Genomic DNA, 23,968 nt, shown 5'->3' on the forward strand with positions numbered 1-23,968 from the left:
CAGCACACAGAACATGAAGAGGTCAAGCTGGTGACTGCATAGAGCCCTCACCCCTACGTTCTAGTCTCTTTGGCAAGAGAACATACTCTGTAGATTACAAAAGGAGAAACCTTGACACCAACCCAGGCACAAAACCCTCGAACTACAATCTGTCCTAACTACAAGATGTGCTAGGGCAAAGGAAGTGCAGACTGTGGGAGTAGCCAATCAATGTTTGGTGTAACTTCAGGTCACCGCCATGAGAGGGAACCCTTGCCCTACACTGCCTGGGTGAGTGGATGGATGAGAGGGAGGGAGGGAGGGAGGGAGGGATTCCTAATGATATTCTATCATATTCACAGATCAGGGCCTTGTCCAGTTATAATCAGACAGGCTTCTTCCAGCAGTAGATGGGAGAGCGTGCAGAGACCCACAGCCAGACAGAGAATCTAAATAGAAAGTCTCCATTGGGTCCCCACCCAGGAGATCAGGGAACCCCTGTGGAAGATGGGGCAGAAAGACTGTAGAAGTCATGGGGGCACAGAGAAGAACAAGGCCCACCAAATCAACTAATCAGTGTTCACACATGCTCACAGAGACTGAACAGCAAGGACAGGGCCTGCATGGGTCTGCCCACACATATGTATCCATATATGTGTATATATGTACATATATGTATATGTGTACATATATATGTGAGTATATATATAATATATATTATATATATACGTACATATGTGTGTGTATGTGTGTAATTTCTTTAGTTTATTGCCAGGTTATAGAAAAAAATTCTTTTTTTATTAATTTATTTTTTACATTCCAATCCCAGTTCCCCTTTCCTCCTCTCTTCCCACTCCTCCTACTTCCCCCCACTCCTGCCTTGCTCCACTTAAGAGGGTAAAACCTCCTCTAGGAAGTCTACTAAATCTGTTCCATCATCTCATTGAGGCACACACATTACTATGGTTTACAGGTGGGCTGTCCCTGATTTTCTTTGTACTTTTTCTATAAAAACTTTATGAAATTGCTACTTTTCTGAAACACAGGATTCTAAGAAACCTGAATCCATCTTCCTGAACATGCACCGTCACTCATTTTTAGGTCCAAGAAACAAAACAAAGCAAAGAAAAACTGTTTCTTTTGAGGTATAGGCTGTTTCTGCACTGATATCCCCCAAGAAAACAACACATTTTTCACTGGAACAATCAAGCAGATTGGCACATGGGGTTTTCGGAGGCCAGCTGCCTGGTACTAAATTATCAAGTATATGTTCTTTTTGTGGCTTGGATCTCATTAATGATGGATGTTTCATTAGTTTATTATAAGATATGCTAGGGCATTTTATTTGTTTGAACATTTTTTGTTTGTTTCTTTGTTTTGAAATATGTACACCATACCATAGATACCTATTCAGTATTTCAATGAGCAACTGCTTTGAGTTCTGAAAAGGCTGAATTCTGTTATTACATATCTATTAGAAGTCATGGCCATCATGGGTATGCCTGCACAAAATAAGACTGACACTGCTCCAGCATATGTCTCTACTAAAATAAATTTTTGCATATTTACACTATCACCACAGAATCCTATGAGGCAAGCAGTTGTTGAAAGATCTAATTGCACTCTAAAAGAAATGCTTAGTAAGCAGGTAGGAGGAACCAAGACCCCCAGGGGTAAATTGCATAATGCCTCATTAACCTTGAATTTTCTTAATGATAATGAGAAAAGAACAACAGCTGATGGGAGATGTCATTCTGTATGTTTCTCAAACTGGTTAATGAATAAAGCACTGTTGGCCAATAGGAAAGGAAGATAGGAGGGACTAGGAGACAAGGAGGAAAGAGGAAGTAGGAAGGAGGAGTCAAGATGGAGAGTCTGGAGAAAGCAGAATGCCGGCCGGCTCCCCGGTAAGAGAAATCAGCAGAAATAGGTTAATAATTAAGGCAGAGCTAGCCGATAAGAAACTAGTACCTGGCCAACAACATACCAAATACAGAGTCTCTGTGTGTTAATTGGGACCAGGCACGGTGTGGGGGGGAAGGGGACAAGACCAGGCGGCGGGTGGAAAAACCTTACTCCTTACAAACAGCTGTAGAGAGACAGTGGACAACAGAGAAAACAACTGGGCTAAATCAGCCAGTGTACTTTAAAGATGTGTTGACCTCAGAATGGAAACCAGGATATGTGCTACATTGGGGAAGAGGTTTTGCTTTTGTTTCCACAGGAGAAGAAAAGCTATGGATACCATGAAAATTAATTAAGATTTGATTCAAACAGGAGAAACTACCTGATAAGGAGAAATGTCCACCAGGGGGACAATCCTACAAGTTGTAAGGAAACTCACAAGGGTGGGGGCAGGGTTCTGTTTTTTGTCTTTATAGGAAAATAGAGATACCCACTTAAAGAAATCAAAAGACCTTAGACATACAGACATCTTAAGAAAGGAAACCTATCCAGAAAAAATTACCAAGCAAAGGAAAATGTGACCTATGGTACCAAGATTCTTTGCAGGGTAAAAACATTTATCTCTTTACTTCTCAGAAAAGTTATATTCTTAACTCAGTTTCTGGCAGAGTATGGGCCTGTTTCCAGCCCACCTTCTGGTGCCCTGCTTGGAGTCTCCTGAAGCCTGCGGACTGTGCACATAGAACCCGTCCCAGTGGACCAGGCCATCCAGATTCTGCCAATGTAGCAGTGATAGTTCCACCTCCACCCACAGAGAGAGAAGAGCCATAAGAGTATGGGATCTGTTTGCATGCACCAGAAGAGAACCTTGGACCTGTTCCCACCAGAAGAGGAAGAAACCCCACCAGCACCCACTAGTAGAAGGGACAGGGAAGGCGACACTATAAGAACACATTCAACGATGGAAAGATCAGTATGATGACACCAAGGTCTAGGGATGCCACACCAGCAATACGTGAACGTCATAACACACAAGAAGAAGAGAATGACCATGAAAACAAATTTATGGAGATGATAGAGACCCTCAAAAAAGAAATGAGAAAAAACTAACAAAAAATCCAAGAAATGACAGGGTGCGTGTGAGAAGATGGCAGTGAATGTGTACTCAATGTCAGTCACCAGTGATAACCTAAATCGACATGACATGCTGGCTTGGATCAATGAATCTCTGCAGCTGAATCTGACAAAGGTAGAACAGTTGTGTTCAGGGGCTGCATACTGTCAGTTCATGGACATGCTCTTCCCTGGCTCCATTGCTTTGAAGAAAGTGAAATTCCAGGCTAAGCTAGAATATTAATATATCCAGAACTTCAAAATACTGCAAGCAGGATTCAAGAGGATGGGTGTTGACAAAATAATTCCTGTGGATAAATTAGTAAAAGCAAAATTTCAGGACAATTTTGAGTTCGTTCAGTGGTTCAAGAAGTTTTTTGATGCAAATTATGATGGAAAAGAGTATGACCCTGTGGCTGCCAGACAAGGTCAAGAAACTGCAGTGGCTCCTTCTCTTGTCGCTCCAGCTCTGAATAAAGCGAAGAAACCTCTCAGCTCCAGCAGTGCAGTTCTGCAGAGACCTATTGCAACACAGAGAACTACTGCAGCCCCTAAGGCTGGCCCAGGGATGGTGCAGAAGAACCCTGGTATGGGCAATGGGGACAATGAAGCAGCTGAATTGATATAGCAGGTCAAAGTATTGAAGCTTACTGATGAAGACTTGGAGAAAGAGAGGGACTTCTACTTTGGAAAGCTAAGGAACATTGAATTGATTTGCCAGGAGAACGAGGGGGAAAATGACCCAGTACTGCAAAGGATTGTAGATATTCTTTATGCCATAGATGAAGGCTTTGTGATACCTGATGAAGGGGGTCCACAGGAAGAACAAGAAGAGTATTAAGCAGCCTGGACCAGCAGAGCAACATCCGAATTCTTCACTCCAAACCATGTGCTTAACTAAATATTCCCTTTTATTATTCTTAGAGGATTCACTGGTTTCTTTTCATAAGCAAAAAGTACCTCTTCTTCAAAGTGCACTTTGCAGAAGTCTCCGATGAGTTTGAGTTAGGAGCGGTTGCCTTGTAGCACAGCAGTATTAACATCTAGTTGGTTCACCAGGGGAACAGAGAGGCCAACCATGGGGCTCTTCACGTGGATGCTGGTCACACTGACTGATGGAGGAGGGGGTTTTGTAATACACTGAGGTGACAACCTCAGAGTAATGTAAAGACTGAATTGTATTTTAAGCTAATGTGAAATTCTGGCACAGAACGTTTTAATAAATGCCTTAAGAGTATTTAAAATATGCTTCCATATTTCAAAATATAAAATATAACATGACAGGAGATTTTTGTGTCTGATGTTGTGTCTGAGAAGGAAGGGCCAGACTTTAGACCCTTTGGAACCTGCTGTCACAGGCCTTTCAAGGCTGCTTGAATCTCACAGATGTAGTCTTTGGCCCAGAAGGAAAGTTTGAAACGTTGTTCTGTAAAGCCATTTGGTGCCATTGTGAATCCCTGCTATAAAAGCAAGCAGCATGGTAGCTTGGGTGAATAGAGGGTATCTCAGCCCCGCAGTGCCTGAGATAGACAGAGCTCAGCTTTCACTGAGCTTTCCTCTGAGGACTTGGCATACAGTCCCCCCAGTTCCTGTGTATTATGTTTTTGGGATCTGCCCACATCTCTGAGATTTGAACAGGCATTGAGTCCTGTTGTACTGTCTGTTAAGTTTACATTTAACACGTTCTCTTCTCTGCTCCCCTTGGCCTCTGGGGACTCCTCTGGCTCTTTAAGTTTGCTGCTGAGCATTGTAAATACAGCAGGTGGTGATAGCACTGCAAGTTCTTTCTGAACCTCTAGCAGAGGAGTGGTCAATGAAGGCCACTGTCACCTTGGGCTCTGTGAGGCTGGGGTGTTGGGTGTCTGGTGCCCACAGCTCTCCATTGTCACCCGAATACTTTGCCAGTGCACTAATCTCTTTGAAGATAAAATTCTCTAGTGTGTTACTAAATGTTAATTTTTTTAGACTATACAGTACCATGACTGAAATATTAATATTTAAAATACTTCATTCCTTAATTCTCCCTCATTTGCTTTGCCCACAGCCTATTCAGTTCCTTTGTTTGGCAGAATTCTGCAAGATGTATACCCACTACTGAGATCGTTCAGCCCCTAATGTGTTTGTATTGATTTGTTTCTGGTGGTAGCTTGTCTTATGCTATATGTAGAGAACAGGTATTTTATGACAGATTGTTATTTAGTGCATTCTGTGTGGAATTCTGAGGAAAACCCAGATTTAGTGATTAACAATGCCAAAAAAAAAAAGAAAAAAGCAAGTAACTAGCCATTGTTCAAATGACAGTGGTGCTATTTCTCCTTTGTGGCCTTTTAGACTTCTGTTGCCCCTAAATTCCATTTTATTGGGAACCCACTTTTCCACCTGGTCTTTCTTGACAGGGTTTTTTTCTACTTTAAACAGTTTCTAAATAAAATTCTGTATTTCCCCCCCCCCAAAAAAAAAAAATCCAAGAAATGGAGGAAAAGACAAACCAAAAAAGCAACAAATAAACAAATATCTTTTTAAAAAAGAAAAGGAAGGAAAGAAGAAAGAAAAAGAAAAGCCAGGAAAAAAACAACCAAACAACTAAAGGAGATAATTCAAACTGCAAGGCTTGAAAAATGAAATAGACACACACACACACACACAAGTCTGAAGGAATAATGGAAACAAAAATGCACAGATGCAAGCATAACCAATAGAATACAAGAGATAGAAGAAATACACTAAGAAAAATAGATTAATCAACCAAAGAAAATCTTAAGTCCCAACAAATCTCTGACACAAAATATTCAGGAAATATGGGGCACTGTGAAAAGGCCAAACCTAAGAATAATATATATAGAAGAATGTGAAGAAACCCAACTCAAAAGTACAGAAAGCATATTCAAAAAAAAAATCATAGAAGAAAACTTTCCCAACATAAAGACATGTCAATAAAAGTATAAGCTTACAGAACATCAAATAGAGTAGACCATAAAAACATACACCAAACATACAAAATAAAGAAAGAAAATTAAGAGTAGCAAAGTAAAAAGGCCACATAAATATAAAGACAAACCTATTAAAATAACACCAGACTTCTCCATGGAAACTCTGAAAGCCAGAAAGTCCTGGATAGACTTTCTACCAACACTATGAGACCACAAATGCCAGCCCACACTTCTATACCCAGCAAAGCTTTCAATCACTATAGCTGGAGAAAACAAAATATTCCATAACAAAGCCAGATTTAAACAATATATATTCACTAATGCAGCCCTACACAAAGTTCTGGAAGGAAAACTCCAACCCAAGGAAGTTACACTCACAAAAACATAGGCAAGAGACAATCCCACTGTACCAAAAGCCAAAAGAAGAAAAGGGGAGAGGAGGAAATCCAAACACAATACAACCACCACAACAAATCTAAAACAAACAAGAATTAACAATCAATGTTCATTAATATCCCTCAATGTTAATAGTCTTCACTCACCTAAAAAAGCAAAGACAGAATTCATCCTTCTGCTGCATACAAGAAACACACCTCAACTTCAAAGACAGATGTTACCTTAGAATTAGGGGTTGGGAAAAGATTTTCCAATCAAATGGACCCAAGAAAAAAGCTGGTGTAGCTATCCTAATATCTACCAAATTAGACTTTAAACTAAAATCAATCAAAAGAGATAAAGGTCATTTCATATTAATCATAGGAAAAATCCATCAAGACAAAATCACAATTCTGAACATCTATGCCCCAAATACAAAGGCATCCACATTCATAAAAGAAACATTAATAAAACTCAAATCACACATAAAACCTCACAAACTTATAGTGGGAGACTTCAACACCCCACTATCACCACTAGACAGAACCACCAGACAGAAACAATAAAGAAACAAAGGAACTAACAGAAGTTATGACCCAATTGGGTTTAACAGACATCTTAGAACATTCCATCCAAACACAAAATAATATACCTTCTTCTAAGAACTCCATGGAACCCTCTCTAAAATTGACCACATACTCAGAAATATAGCAAACCTCAATAGGTAAAAAAAAAAAAAAAAAAAAAAAAAAAAATTGGAATAAGCCCCTGTATCTTATCAGACCACCATGCTTTAAAGATAAACTTCAACAACAACAACACAAATTGCAGAAACCCTACCAACTCATGGAAATTCAACAAGGTGCAATCGCACCATTCCTTTGTCAAGGAAGAAATAAAGAAAGAACTTACAGAATTCCTAGAATTCAATGAGAATGAAGAGACAGCATACCCAAATTTACAGAATACCCACGTGAAAAAGCTGGAGAAATCTCACGATAGAGAATTAAAATCACAACTGAAAGGTCTAGAACAAAAAGAAGCAAACTCACCCCAGAGGAGTTGATGCCAAGAAATAATCAAATTGAGGGCTGAAATCAATAAAGTAAAAGATGGATGGATAGACAGATAGATAGATAGATAGATAGATAGATAGATAGATAGATAGATAGACAGACAGACCTTTATCCAAACTAACTGAAAGGCAGAGAGAGGACATGCAAATTAAAAAAATAAGAAATGAAAATGGGAACATAACAACTGACACTAAGAAACTCAACAGAATCATCAGATCATACTTTGAAAACCTGCACTCCACAAAATTCGAAAATTTAAAGGTAATGGACAAATTTCTGGATAGATATCACTTACCAAAATTAAATCAAGAACAGGTAAGCAATTTAAACAGACCTATAACCCCTAATGAAATAGCAGTCATCAAAAGACTCCCAACCAAAAAAAGCCCAGGGCAATACAATTTCAGTGTAGAATTCTAACAGAAATTCAAAGAGCTAATACCAATACTCCTCAAATTGTTCCACACAATAGAAGCAGAAGGTTCATTGCCAAACTCTTTTTATGAGGCCACAATTACCTTGGTACCCAAGCCACACAAAGACACAACTAAGAAAGACAACTACAGACTAATATCCTTCATGAACATTGATGCAAAAATACTCAATAAAATACTGGCAACCCGAATCCAAGAATACATCAGAGAAATCATCCACAATGACCAAGTAGGCTTCATCCCAGTGGTGCAGGGATGGTTCAACACATGAAAATCCATCAATGTAATCCACCATGTAAACAAATGTAAAAAGAAAAACCACATGACCATCTCACTAGATGCCGAAAGGGCCTTTGACAAAAAATATAACACCCCTTCATGATAAAGGTCTTAGAGAGATCATAGATAACAGGAACATACTTAAACATAATAAAAGCAATATAGAGCAAGCCAACATCAAACTAAATGGAGAGAAACTCAATGCACTTCCTCAGGAACAAGACAAGGCTCCCCACTCTCTCCATATCTCTTCAATATTGTACTTGAAATTCTAGCTAGAGCAATAAGACAACAAAAGGAGATCAAAGGGATACAAATTGGAAAGGAAGAATTCAAACTTTTACTCTTTTGCAGATGGTACAATAATTTACATAAGTGACCTGAAAAACTCTACCAGGGAATTCCTACAGCTGAACATCTTCAACAAAGTGGCAGGATACAAGGTTAACTCAAAAAAAATCAGTAGCCTTACTATACACAGATGATAAATGGGCTGAAAAGAAATCAGAGAAACATCATCCTTTACAATAGCTACAAACAATATAAAATATCTGGGGGTAACACTAACCAAACAAGTGAAAGACCAGTATAACAAGAACTTTGTGTCTTTAAAATAAAAAAATTAAAGAAGATACCATAAAATGGAAATAATATTCCCCATGCTCCTCGATAGACATGATCAACATAGTAAAAATGGCAATCTTAGCAAAAGCAATCTACAGATTCAATGCAATCCCCATCAAAATCCCAGCACAATTCTTCACTGACCTTGAAAAAGCAATATTCAACTGTATATGGAAAAACTAAAAACCCAGAATAGCCAAAACAACCCTGTGCAACACAGGATTTCCAGAGGTATCACCATCACTGACTTCAAGCTCTATTATATAAAGCTATCATCCTGAAAAGAGCTTAGTATTGGCACAAAATAGACAGGTAGACCAATGGAATCAAATTGAAAACCCTGATATTAACCCACATACCTATGAACAACTGATTTTTGACAAAGCAGATAAAATTATACAATGGTAAAAAGAAAGCATCTTCAACAAATGGTACTGGTATAACTGGATGCTAGCATGTGGAAGACTGCAGATAGAGCCATATCTATCACCATGCACAACCCTTAAGCCCAAATGGATCAAAGACCTCAACATAAATCCAGCCACACTGAACCTCATAGAAGGGAGAGTAGGAGGTACCCTTGAATTAATTGGTATAGGAGATTGATTTCCTGAACATGACACCAGTAGCACTGACACAAAGATAGGCAATAAATGGGACCTCCTGAAACTGATTAGCTTCTGTAAGACAAAGGACATAGTCAACAAGACAAAAACAGCAGTCCACAGAATGGGGAAAAAAAACCTTCACCAACCCCAATCTAACAGAGGGCTAATTTCCAAAATATACAAAGAACTCAAGAAGTTAGTCACCACAATACCAAACACTCCAATTAAAAAGTCAGGAACAGAACTAAATAGAGAATTCTCATTGAAGGAATCCTAAATGGCTGAAAAACACTTAAGAAAGTGCTCAACATCCTTAGCCATCAGGGAAATGCAAATCAAAACAACTCTGAGATACCATTTTGCTCCTGTCAGAATAGCTAAAATCAAAAACACCAATGACAGTTTATGCTGGAAAGGATGTGGAAACGGGGGAACACTCCTCCATTGTTGGTGTGAGTCCAAACTTGTATAGCCACTTTGGAAATCAGTATGGCCATTTCTCAGGAAAATGGGAATCAGTCTACGTCAAGATCCAGCAATTCCAGTCTTAGGCATATACCCAAAGAATACAATTCATACAAGGACATCTGTTCAACTATATTCACAGCAGCATTAATTGTAATAGCCAGAACCTGGAAACGACCTAGATGCCGCTCTGCTGAAGAATGGATGAAGAAAACGTGGCACATTTACACAATAAAATATTACTCAGTTAAAAAAAAAAAAAAAAAAAAAAAACAGAATCTTGAAATTTGCAGGCAAATGGATGGAACTAGAAGAAACCATCTTGAGTGAGGTAACCCAGTCACAAAAAGACAAACACATGTATGTACTCACTCATATACAGATTTTAGACATAGAGCAAAGGATCACCAGCCTACAATCAACACCTCCAGAGAATCTAGGAAATAAGGAGGACCCTAAGAGAGACATACAATGTCTCCTGGAGAAGAGGAAAGGGGCAAGATCTCCTGAGCATATTCGGGGGGAGGGGAAAGAAAGAGGGGAGAGAGTTAGGAGAAAGAGAAGGGGAGAAGAGGAGAGGGGAGATAGACATGAGAGAGCAGGAAGGTTCAGTCAAGGGAAGAATAGAGGAGAGCAAGAAAAGAGACACCTTATTAGAGGGAGCCATTATAGGTTTAAAGAGAAATCTGGCACTAGGGAAATGTCCAGAGATATACTAGGATGACCCCAACTAAGAATCTAAGAAATAGAAAAGAGGCTACCTTAAATGTCCTTCCCCTATAATGAGATTGATGGCAACCTTATATACCATCACAGAGCCTTCATCCAGTAGCTGATGGAAACAGAAGCAGAGATCCACAGCTAAGCACTAAGCTGAATTCCTGGAATCCAGTTGTAGAGAGGAAGGAGTGATGAGCAAAGGGGTCAAGATCATGTTGGGGAAATCCACAGAAACAGCTGACCTGAACAAGGCAGAACTCATGGACCCCAGACTGACAGCATGAAAACCAGCATAGGACAGAACCAGAACCCCTTCATGTGGGTGTCAGTTAGGAGGTCTGGGCAGTCTTTGGGGCCACTGGTAATGGAACAGTATTTATACCTAGTATAGGAATGGACACTGAGAGCCCATTCCCAATAAGGGATACTCTCTCAGCCTAGACCCACAGGAGAGTGTCTAGGCCCTGCCCCAAATGATGTGACAGACTTTGATGATCCCCCATTGTTGGGGACCATCGCCGTCCTCACTACCTCAGGCCTCTGATATAGAAAATTACTGCCTCTTAAGAAATGAGCAGAATGTTCAGCAGATCATTCCTAGATTCAGGCTTGCAGTTTTACAACCAGATAAAGAATAGCTCAGGATATACCTCCTGCTACAGTTTTACAGCCAGTTAAAGATTACTTCAGGACATTCCTTCTACTGACCCTTTCATCCTGCCTATGAGCAAACCCTGCTCACATCCTGCCTATGGCCCTATATAAGCCTCCCCTGAGAAAATAAAATTTTTCAGCTTGATCAGAATACTGTCTTGCTGCTATCATTTTTTTTATTCCTTGAACATCATTCCCTCCTAGGTGTTCCCAGTTCATCTTGACTGCCCCGCAGGTCAGGGCACCCCATAGAAGGCCTCACCCTTTTTATGGAGCAGAAGAGGGATGGGATGGGGGTTGGTGGAGGACATGGGAGAATGGGAGGGAGAGGGAACTGGAATTGATATATAAAATAAGATTATTTCTAATTTAAATTTTAAAAAGGAACAGAAAGTCAAAGCTGGCTTTGGAATTGGACCATAGTTCTCTCCTCTAAATCCAAGCACTATTTAAAGAAAAATTTAGTTTCCATCTCATATCCGAACAGCTGCCTGGTATGGGACAGAAGAAAACAAAAATGTAGGGACTATGATTGTCAAAACTTGTTATCTCCCCAAAATTCTATTTCTCCCCATACTTATTTTATCTCTTTGGGTATATATCAAAAATTTAAACTTTCCGCTTTGATATTAATAATGTTTAAGTTGTCCACAGTGAACAACGAATTTTCCTAACAGCAATCTTTGAAGTCTCCGAAAGGAACATGGGGCCCCACAAGTATTTCAACTGGTTCATAATGATGCAATTGAGCTGATAAATACAACTCAAGGATCAGCTTGGACTACAAACTGCTCAAGACAATTCCAGATTAACTAGCTGTGATGGTCCACTTTCTTACAACACTCTAGCCAAAAATTCATATAAGAACTTCAGATAAAGAGGGGTGGTGGTAGCCAATGCCTTTAATACTAGCACTCAGGAGGCAGAGGCAGTAGGATCTCTGTGAGTTCAAGGCCAGCATTGTCTACAGAGTGAGTTCTGGGACAACTAGGACTGTTACACAGAGACCAGCATAGTCTACAGAGTGAGTTCCAGGACAACTAGGACTGTTACACAGAAAAACCCTCTCCCGGAAAAACAAAACAAAACAAAAAAAATGTATTTTATGTATTGTTACAATTTCAAGGTCATTGTCCTCATGCTCACATCTGCTTAAGACTGTTTATTTTCATAAAATGAAGCTTTAGTCTTTAAGCTATATAGTTTATTAAAAATTAGGGGCTAATAATCACCCATGTTTGTCACACTTATGTTAGTTAGGTTCTCTAGATGCACAGAGATGTAAGATGTACTCCACATAGACAGGTAATCTTCAAACACTTCAAAAACCTACAAAAAATGGCATTTAAATGTTTTAATAACTTATAATCCTGCTGACATGAGATATGACTTCTCCTGACAGCACCCTTCTATCCTCAAAAGGATGTTGGGCACCAAAAACACTCTATATGGAGCTTGTTTTCTTCTTGGCAAAATTGGCCTATCAGGCAAAGAACTGCCCTTGCCTCGACTGCTGACAGTAAGCACACTGTCCAAACTAAACAAGCAGGATACAAGGAAAAGTGACTGTTGAAGCTTGCCAAGACAGGGTAGGATAGTCTTTTGAACTTTCTTGCTTCTGAAAATGGTCTGTCAGATATCCTATGCCTATAGTAAAAGTTGGTTGTCCGAACACTTCAGAGAGACTTTGGGTGACTGTAAGGTAGCCAGCTGTTTCTGTCACTTCTTGTACCTCTCAGCTACTCTGCAGCACCATGTCTGCCTTCTTGCCACCATTCTCCATGCCTTGAAGACAATGAACTAAATCTCTGAAAGCAAGCCCCAATAATGTGGTTTTTTTTTTGTTTGTTTGTTTTGTTTTGTTTTGTTTTGTTTTTAATAAGAGTTGTGATCATGGTGTTTCTTCATAGCAACAGAACACTAAAACAGAAATTGGTACCAGAAGCTAGAGTATTGCTGTGACAGACCTGCCGATACTGCTTGTTGGTGGAATGCAGACTATGGGAACTTTGGATTAGGAAAGCAGTTGAACAATTTAAGTAGGGCTTAATGAGCCACATTAGTAGGAATGTGGAAGACAACTGTTCCATGTGATAATTATGTACTTTAGGTTACAAATATTTGGAAAAGTGGGAAACCCTAAACTAGAAGTAATTGAATTTTATACTTCCCTCAATGGAGAACTTCTGATATTCTAAAAATCAGTATTTCTGTTTGTGAAACTATAAGCATTAGGCAATAAATCAAAACATAATGAATAGTGAACCTACTTTAAATGGAATTTAGAAGTGGCTAAGGGAAGAAATGATAAAAGTGTTAATTTAGAAGAGTTTTAGAGGGTTGTGGAAACAGTATGGGAATTGAAGAAATATATGAAAGACAGATTAATAAAAACATCTTTAATAAATTCCATCAGAACAAAATATAAAACCTGAGCAGCATAACTTTTTCCAGCCATCCATTCCCATCCATTCCTCTCTATCCCTGCTTTCTCTATCAGAAGACCTTCAAATTCCTTCACCTTCATTCTTGTAAACTTTACTCTATAGCAATTCGCAATCAAACAAAATTTTTTTTAAAATTAAAGGTTGTTATGGCTCCTTTTAAGATAAAAGCACAACACAAGTACAAAATTGTCAAAGGAAATTTTAATAGATTATTGAAAGAATGGCATTAACCCAGGGAGAAGTGACCCATCCAGTGCTTCTATTCCTTGAACAAAAATTTAGCTGAAACATGTTTCTCCCGTCTAGCACTGTGAGTATATCAAACCCTCCCCACCACATACTCTTCTCAACCCACCAAAACTAGTACATCTAATGGTGGAACCTAGTCTAGCCACATCTGCCTGAGCTTCAACCAACCCCTAGGCTTCCCTCAGAATCACCCCTGCCTAGCCCTAACTCACAGCCCATTCCCATAACACATCCACCCTCTCCAGCCAACAAAATATACCTCCACACTCCAGGCTTGGACCAGAACCTACATCCTCCACACCAGCAGTCTGCTCCATAAACCTGACTTCATATCACCCAACCCATTTCCAACATCTAGGCCCAGCCCACTCCCACATGTACTCTTCTGCCCTAGCCAGCTGTTTCTATCAGACTTTGAACTAACAAAAGATATCTACATGCCTAGATCTCATCTAAAAATTATAAATAGTATGGAAAACCAAACCAATATCTTCTCTACAAGATTGCCCTGTCCTATATAATTTTTGCCAATGAGACAGATAATTTAAAAGATCAATCATAAACTTCAAAGAATTCAAGGAGTTTAAAGAAGACATATAGAAAAATAACAATTATTAAAGGAGAAAAAACTTACAATAAATTCCTAAGTGATGCCTAAGAAAACACAAACAAAAGGGTGATGGAAATGGAGACAACAATCCAGAATATAAAAATTGAATTCATTGGTCTACTTGTCTATTTTTGTGCCAATACCAGGCTGTTTTCAGAACTATAGCTCTGTAGTAGAGCTTAAAGTCAGGAATGGTGACACCTCCTGAAGTTCTTTTATTATATAGGGTTGTTTTGGCTATCCTGGGTCTTTTGTTTTTCCATATAAAGTTGATTATTATCCTTTCAAGGTCAATGAAGAATTGTGGTGGGATTTTAATGGGGATTGCATTGAATCTGTAGATTGCTTTTGGCAAGATTGCCATTTTTACTATGTTTATCCTACCTATCCAAGAGCATGGGAGATCTTTCCATTTTCTGGTATCTTCTTTAATTTCTTTCTTTAGAGCCACAAAGTTCTTGTTATATAGGTCTTTTACTTGTTTGGGAAGCATTACCCCAAGATACTTTATGTTACTTGTGGCTATTGTAAAGGGTAATGTTTCTCTGACTTCTTTCTCTGTCTCTTTGTCGTCTGAAAAAAGTAGGGCTATTCTTTTTCTTTTTTGAGTTTATCTTGTATCCTGCTAGTTTGCTGAAGGTGTTTATCAGCTGTAGGAGTTCCCTGGTAGAGTTTATTGGGTTGCTTATGTAAACTATCATATCATCTGCAAATATAGACAGAGGACAAATTACTGGGGAAAAGGATTTCTATTTTTGTTTCCACAGAAAATGAAAAGATGTGGATTCCTTCCAGACTAATGTGGTTTGATCAAGCCAGATCACCTGAAACAGTTCCAGGTGATCCTACATTCAAAACAGCTGGACAAAGCAGACTACAGCCAGGATTTCTGCATCTTCTTCGAATCCCCCACGATAGCACCCCTTACCAGCAGGAAGTAGCTTGGAAAGAACGACGCCCAAATTCCCAAATATTGTCTATAAATGTTTGTTTTCATTTAAATGGACTTGGTTATATAAAATAAAAAACTTTTGATATTAAAGTGGGAAAAAATCACTGAAATATTTCAAGGTCTTTCATAACAATAAAGTGTTGAAAGGAAAAAAAATGAATTCAATAAGAACACAGAAACATTGAAGGGGACTCAAACTGAAATGAAAATGTAATTGAAAAACTCAATAACCCACTAGAAAACTTGAAGTAGAGCCTTACAAGTAGAAATTAATCAAACAGCAGATAAAATATCAGAGCTGGAAAACAAAGAAAGAATCTAGGCCCAAAGAAGCAAGCAATATGAAAAATTCTTAAAAATCACAGGAAAGGAATAGACTAGAAATTTCAGACACCATAAAAAGACCAAGCTTTCAAATAATAGATAAGGAAGAAGAATCCCAGGTCAATGCCATAAACCAGATCTTCTTGTAACAAGATCTTCTCCAAACTAAGAAAAATCACACTCATACAAAAGAAACACACAGAACACAAAACAGGTAAGTCTGGTAAGGAAAACACTCCAAGGCATATCATAGTTAAAACACCAAGTATATAGAACAAAGAAAGAGTATTGAAAGCTACCAGTGGAAAACCACAATCGATATATAAAGGAAAACCCATCAGAATAACTGCTGATTTATCAAAGGAAACTTTGGAAACCAGAAGAGCCTGGAACAACTCATTCCAAGTCCTAAAAGACAATGACAGCCATCCTAGATTAATATGCCAAGCAAAATAATCTGCTGTAGTTGAAGGAAAAAAATTCCACAACATAAACAGCTTCAAAAATTTATATCCAGCAAACTAAACCTAAGAAAATACCCAGGCATTATTTCTGACAAGGGAAAGAAATGAGCATAAGAGAGAGATTGTGGGAAGAAATAGGAAGACATAATCATTAAAACACAAATACCACTGAGAACACAAACACCACCACCAAAAATTGACCACAAAATGGCAGAAAATAGCACACATACTGCAATAGAAACTTTAAACAACAATGGCCTCAATTACCCAATCAAAAGGCACAGGCTGACTGAGTGAATCAAGAAGCAAAATCTGTTGTCTATTAGAAACACATCTCAGTTTTAAAGACAGGCACTGCCTTGGAGTTTAAGTACAAATAAATGCACTCAATCAAATGAAACCAGGAAGAAAACAGGCATGATCAGAATAATTTCAAAATATACTTCAACTGAAATAAATCTTAAGAGATAAAGACAGATACTATATTCTAACCAAGAGAACAGTTAACCAAGAAGACATTACTATCCTCAAATTATATTCACCAAACTCTGGGGTGCTAAATTTCATTTAAAAAAAAAAAAAACTCTAATCCTGGATTTAAAGACATAGATTAAATAGATTAACATCAACCCATTAATAGTGATTGCAATACATCACTCTGTCTGATGACAAGTCATCCAGACAAAAACAGAAATATTAGAATTGACAACATACATCAAATAGACCTAAGAAGTATCTACAGAATATTGCACTCAGACACCAAAGAATAACATCTACTCAGCAACACATAAAAGCCTCTCTAAAATAGACCACATGCTGGGACATAAAACAAATCTTAACAAATTCAAAGACTAAAATCCCTCCTTGTATCCTATCTGACCACAATGCAATAAAACTTAAAATTGACAACAAACAAATCTCTAGTAAATACACAAACTCATGGAGATTCAACAGCTCATTCCTGCATGATGAATGGGTCAAAGAAGAAACCAGAAAGAAATAAAGTTTTTCCTGAAACTAAATAGAAATGAAACAAAACATAACAACACATAAGGCACATACTGAAAAAGCAATCCTATAAAGGAAATTTATAGCTTTTTAAGTACATATATATAATATACATATATATTATATATTTTTTTTTAATCAGAAACAGCACAAATAAATTACTTAATGATGCAATCCAAAAATTTTGGGGGAAAAGAATGGAATCCAATCCCAGTCAAGAACAAGAAATAATAAAAATAAGAACAGAAACCAATGAAATAGAAACAAAGATCAATGAATGTAAGAGCTGTTTTGTTGTTATTTTTGGAAATTAAGATTGACAGAAACAGCCCAACCAAAAACAAAAGTAAAACAAAATAAATGAAAATGACAGACCCAAATCAAAAATAAACAAGGAAACATTACAACAGTACTCCACTGAGCTGAAAAACCTTTAAAAAAAGAAATCAATTTCTGAATTCAGCCAAATGTCCAAAACTAAACCAAAAATAAAACACTGACCAAGCAGATTGATAACAAACAAGACTGAAATAACAAAAAGTCTTCCAACAAAGAAAAGTCCAGGACCAGAGAATTACAGCAGAATTCCACCAGACATTCAAATAAGACCTATAGCCAGAAGCCTTCTTAAACCATTAAAAGTAAACAACAAACAAACAAAACGGCAACAGGGGTAGTCTCACAAAACCTTTCTGTGAAGTCAGATCACTCTAATGCCAAAACCAACAATAAATTTTAAGTTTTTAATTGAAATACTACAGACCAATAATCTTTATGAACATAGACTCAAAAATACTCAATAAAACACTTGCAGAATACATCCAAAAGATTAACCACCATGACCAAGTTGGCTTTATCCCTGAAATGTAGCGCTTGTTCAAACTTTTAAGTCAGTAAATGTAATAAATCACATAAATATACTTAAAGCCAAAACTTACATGTTCATCTCAATAGATGCAGAAAAGTCCTTTAACATTCTTCTACATGGCTTCAAAATAACTAGAGAGAGTAGAAATATGGGAACACAGATCAACAAAATAAAAGCTCCACATGAGAAACCCAAAGCAAAGATTATCTAAATGGAGATAAACTTAAAGTCAGTTAAGATTAACTGAGAAAAGCCTGAAACAGAGTACCAGTTGATCCTACATTCAAAACAGCTGGACAAAGCAGCCTTACAGACTACAGCCAGGATTTCTGCATCTTCTTAGAATTCCCCCATGACAGCACCCCTTACCAGCAGGAAGTAGTTTGGAAAGAACGACGCCCAAATTCCCAAATATTGTCTATAAATGTTTGTTTTCATTTAAATGGACTTGGTTATATAAAATTAATTAATTAACTAATTAATTAATTAAAAAAAAAAGATTAACTGAGAAACCGACCAGAACAAAGGTAAAACTCCTACACATCTGAGTAATAGAAGTGACCATGTTGAAAGTGACAGTAGGGGGAAATGATGGTTTTCCTTTCCTAATGTATATAAAAGAAAATTTCCTATAATTCACTTCAAATGGTAAAATATGTATATGCAGACTAAGAAAACTTGTGTATGTATAGTGTAGAATCCAGAAAAACTACTAAAAGAGACAGTGAGAATGTTCAGTAGGCACATGCATACACACCCAACAAGCACTATATATAGTAGATATATTTATATCCTTCTTAAACTATTTTTTTAAAAAAAGAACAAGAGCATTCGCAATGCCTTTCTATGAAGTCAATATCACTCTAATACCAAAACCAACAATAAATTTAAAGTTTTTAATTGAAATACTACAGGCCAATAACTTTTATGTACACAGATTCAAAAGTTCTCAATATTTTGCAAGCAAAATACATCAAAAAGATATATATAAAATTTTGGGCCAGCAAGATACTCAGTGTGTAAAGGCATTTACTCTCCAAGCCTGGCTCAAACCCACATTAAAGTAGGAGGAGAAAACCAACTCCATAGTCACCCTCTGAACTCCTCACCTGAGATGTGGAACCCACACAGCATGCATATATGCTTAGACATAATAATAAAAAGTAATCTTTACAACAGCCAGTAATTTTTTCACACTTCCCAAAAAAGAATGCAGGGGAGAAGACCCCATTCACAATAGCTTCAAATACTAATATCTATACACAGAGGCTAAAGATCTCTATAATGAAAACTTTTTAAAGATTTATTTTAAATTATGTGGATGGATGGATGTCTCTGTGTGAGCCTGTCCGCAAGGAACAATATGGCATGACCAGAAACCAGTGGTACTACATCAGCAAGACCTGACTAGCCCAATACAGATGAAAAATAAGGAAATGATCTTACAAATAATTTTATGAAGATAGGAAAAATTCCCTTAAAGAAATGGAGAAAAAGACAAAAAAAAAAATGGAGAAAAAAATCAATAAAACCCTTAGAAAGCCAAGAAAATCATGAGAAAAAAAAAAAATCAAACAAGTCCAAGACATAGCTCTTCAATATAATACTTGAAGTTCTAGCTACAGCAATAAGACACAAAAGGAGATAAAGAGGATACAAATTGAAAAGGAAGAACTCAAACTTTCACTATTTGCAGATAATATGATAGTATACATAAGTGACTCCAATCATTCCACCAGGATAAACACCTTCAGCAATGTGGCAGGATACAAGATTAACTCAAAAAAATCAGTAGCCCTCATATAAACAAATGATAAAGGTGCTAAGAACATAATCAGAGAAACATCACCCTTTACAATAGCCACAAACAACATAAAATATCTTGGGGTAATAACTCTAACCAACCAAGTCAAGACCTGTATGACAAAAACTTTAAGTCTCTGAAGAAAGAAATTGAAGAAGATAGCAGAAAAATGGAAAGATCTCCCATGCTCTTGGATAGGTAGATCAACATGGTAAAAATGGCAAGCTTACCAAAAGCAATCTACAGATTCAATGCAATCACCATCAAAATCCCAACACAATTTTTCACAGACCTTGAAAGAACATTACTGGACTTCATAGGGGAAAAACAAAAGAGCCTGAATAGCCAAAGCAATCCTGTACAATTAGGGAACTTCTGAAGGCATCATCATCCCTGACTTCAAACTCCACTATAGAGCTACAGTAATAAAAAACAACTTGGTATTTGCATAAAAGCAGGCACCTGGATCAATGGAACTGTATTGAAGACACTGATAATAACCCACACACCTATGAACACCTGATTCTTGACAAAGGAAAAAAAAAATAAAGCATCTTCAATAAATGGTACTGGCATAACTGGATGTTGACTTGTAGAAGACTGTAGATAGATCCATTGCTATTCACATGTACAAAATTCAAGTCCAAGTGGTTGAAAGACCTCAACATAAATTCAGGTACATTGAACCTGATAGACGATAAAGAGGGTAACAGCCTTGAATACATTGGCACAGGAGACCACTTCCTAAATGTAACACCAGTAGCACGGACTCTGAGAACAACAACGAATAAATGGGACCTCCTAAAACTGAGAAGTTTCTGTAAGGCAACGAACGCTGTCAACAGACAAAACAGCAGCCTACAGAATGGGAAAGATCTTCTCCAACCCCACACCTGACAGAGGGCTGATCTCCAAAATATACAAAGAACTCAAGAAACTAAACACCAAAATATCAAATCCAATTAAAAAAAAAAAAAAATGGGCTACAGAGTTAAACAGAAGAATCTCAAATGACTGAAAGACATTTCAGGATTTGATCAACATCTTTAGCCATTAGGGAAATGCAAATCAAAACGACTCTGAGATACCATCTTACACTAATCAGAATGGCTAAGATCAAAAGAACTGATGACAGCTTACGCTGGAGATGATGTGGAGAAAGGGGGACACTCCTCCATTGCTAGTGGGAGTGCAAACGTGTACAGTCACTTTGGAAATCAGTATGGCAGTTTCTCAGAAAACTGAGAATCAACCTACTTCAAGATCCAGCAATAGCACTCGGACATATGCCCAAAGGATGCACATTCACACCACAAGGACATTTGCTCAACTATATTCATAGCAGCATTATTTGTAATAGCCAGAACCTGGAAACAACCTAGATGCCCATCAACCAAAGAATGAATAAAGAAAATGTGGTACATTTACACAGTGGAGTATTTCTCAGGTATAAAAACAGTGACATCATGCAGTTTGCAGGCAAATGGATAGAACTAGAAAAAAACATCCTGAGTGAAGTAACTCTGATGGGAGATGTCATTCTGTATATGTTTCTCATAGTGGTTAATGAATAAAGCACTGTTGGCCAATAGGAAAGCTAGATAGGAGGAACTAGGAGAAGAGGAGGAAAGAGGAAGTAGTAAGGAGGAGTCAGCATGGAGAGACCGGGGAGAGGAGATGCCTGCCCCACTCCCCAGAAGGTGAAACCACGTGGAAATACATAAAAATGAGTTAATACTTAAGACAGAGCTAGCCGACAAGAAACTAGTACAGGGCCAATAGCATTGTATCAAATACAGTCTCTTAATTGGGGCTGGCACGGCGGGACAAAACCAGCAGCGGGCGGAAAACCTTACTCCCTACATAACTCAGACCCAGAAAGACACATACAGTATGTACTCATTCATAAGTAGGTATTAGATGTAAAACAAAGGATAACCAGTCTATAATCCACAACCTCGGAGAAGCTGGGTAAAAAGAGCACCATAATAGGGACACACATGGAAGGCCCCAAGAAGGGAAAATAGGTAAGATCTCCTGGGTAAACTGTGAAGGGAAGGGCTGGGGAATAGGAACATGAGAAATCAAGATGAAAGAGGGGGGGAACAGATGGGGAAATGAAAGAGGTATCTTAATAGAGGGAGATGGTATGGGGTTGGAAGAAACGTTTTGCTAGAAAAAAATCTCAGGAATCCACAAGGATGACCCCAGCTAAGACTCCTAGCAATAGTGGAGAGGGTCTCTGAAAGAACCTTCCCTTTTAATCGGATAAGCAACTGCCCTAATTGTCATCATATAACCTACATCCAGTAACTGATGGAAGCAGATGCAGTGAACCACTGCCAAGCAATGGGCTGAGCTCCTGAAGTTCAGTTAAAGGGAGACAGGAGGGATCATATGAACAAGAGGGAGCAGGGGTCTAGATCATGATGGGGAAAACCAGAGACAGCTGACCCAAGCTAGTGGGAGCTCATGAACTAAGGGACTGACAACTGGGGGACCTACATGGGACCAAACTAGACTCTTTGAATGTGGGTGACAATTATGACTTGATCTGTTGGGGGGATGTCCCTGACAGTGGCACCAGCACCCATCCTAGGGCTTTTTGGAGCCCATTCCCTATGGTAGGATACCTTGTTCAGCCTTGATACAGGGGGGAGAGGATTGGTCCTTCCTGCCTCAAATTGGTGTGCCAGACTTTGTTGACTAAGTCAACATACCAAAAAGATATTTGAATATCCATGTTTATTGCTGTTCCACTCATGGTTGCCAGTATATGGAACCAGGCAAAATGTCCATCAACAAATGAATGGATTAAAAACAAAAATGTAATAAATACATAATGGAATTTCATGAAGCCATAGTATTGCTTACATACTGAACTTGAAGCTATCCTAGAATATTTAGTGTTGCTTACATACTGAGTTTAAAGCTACCCTAGAACACAAGATCCTGTCTCAAAATAAAATAAAAAGCAAACAAGAAAAAGCAAGAAGGGCTGTCTGAGAAAAGGGTGTCCACCAAAGGAGAATAGGGCAGTGGGGAGAGGGAATGAATTTAAGTAGAATAACACATATGTGGGGAAATGCCAGAATAAAACCCATTACTTTGGCTAAAACCTAAAAAATAAATTTAAAAAGAGATCCTGAGTTCTCTCATTTCCCCAACACCACCACCACAGGATGGCATAGCAAAATGGCTGAGTAAACCAGAATGTGGGCCCTCAGGAGACAATGACTCTGTCAGAGCTTTGATCTAGCACAATGTAGCTGTGAAAAACAAATTTCTGTTATTTATAAGCGACCCTATCTATGGTAGGATTTTTGTTGGTAGTGGTGGTGGTTTTTTGTTTGGTTTGTTTTTTTGTTTATAGATTATGAATTTTTTTTGGACAAATACATTCACATAGAAAGGGGAAAAGACACTGAAGAGGGGAGAAGAGACTTGGAAATTTTGTAGTTAGTTAGAATATAATAATGTCAATATACTGATGTCTTGATTGCAGTATAGTTTTGAAAAATATTATCATTGGGGAAACTGAATAAACGCATCTGAGATCTCTATTATTTCTCACAATTATGTCAACCTATAACTGCCTCAAAAATATATGAAGGAAATGAATATGGGAAGTGGTTGATGTTTTCATGATGAATTTTTCACACTATTTTACCTCATCTATGAACAAATATTTCTTTGATGAGGTATTCTATGTAAATTATTTGTTATATTCTTCAATAAGTTAGCTGTCTGTCTTCCACTTTAAGGATATGACAACTTTAAGGCAATATTAAATATTGATATCCAAAGACAGAGTTATAGTGAGCACATTATCCATTAAGATGACTCGAACATTAAACTGAACCCCAAACTCCTCATATCAAAATAATTCTAAGACTTTTCTACCATCATTGAGCACCTTTAAAAATTAACCCCTCCTCTTAGTCCTTGTTGCCAACATGAAAGAAAGCAATTCCAGGAAAATTAAGAATATAAACAGTAGTGGATGCTTATTATTCTCATACAAATAACCTTAGTTATAGTTTTATTGTTAAGATTTCATTATTACTGACATGTATTGAT

General features: G+C 37.8%; 1 protein-coding gene and 1 pseudogene across 2 annotated transcripts in view; one reads left to right on the forward strand and one right to left on the reverse strand.

The window, feature by feature from the left end:
• The window catches only part of Spidr (scaffold protein involved in DNA repair), a 217,360-nt gene that overhangs the window by 189,506 nt on the left and 3,886 nt on the right, over positions 1-23,968 (reverse strand). The gene's annotated exons all lie outside the window — the stretch shown is intronic.
• On the forward strand, positions 3,022-3,838 carry LOC127226872 (microtubule-associated protein RP/EB family member 1-like; annotated as a pseudogene).

This window comes from Phodopus roborovskii, unplaced genomic scaffold (assembly GCF_943737965.1).
Source record: "Phodopus roborovskii unplaced genomic scaffold, PHOROB, whole genome shotgun sequence".
Taxonomy (NCBI): domain Eukaryota; kingdom Metazoa; phylum Chordata; class Mammalia; order Rodentia; family Cricetidae; genus Phodopus; species Phodopus roborovskii.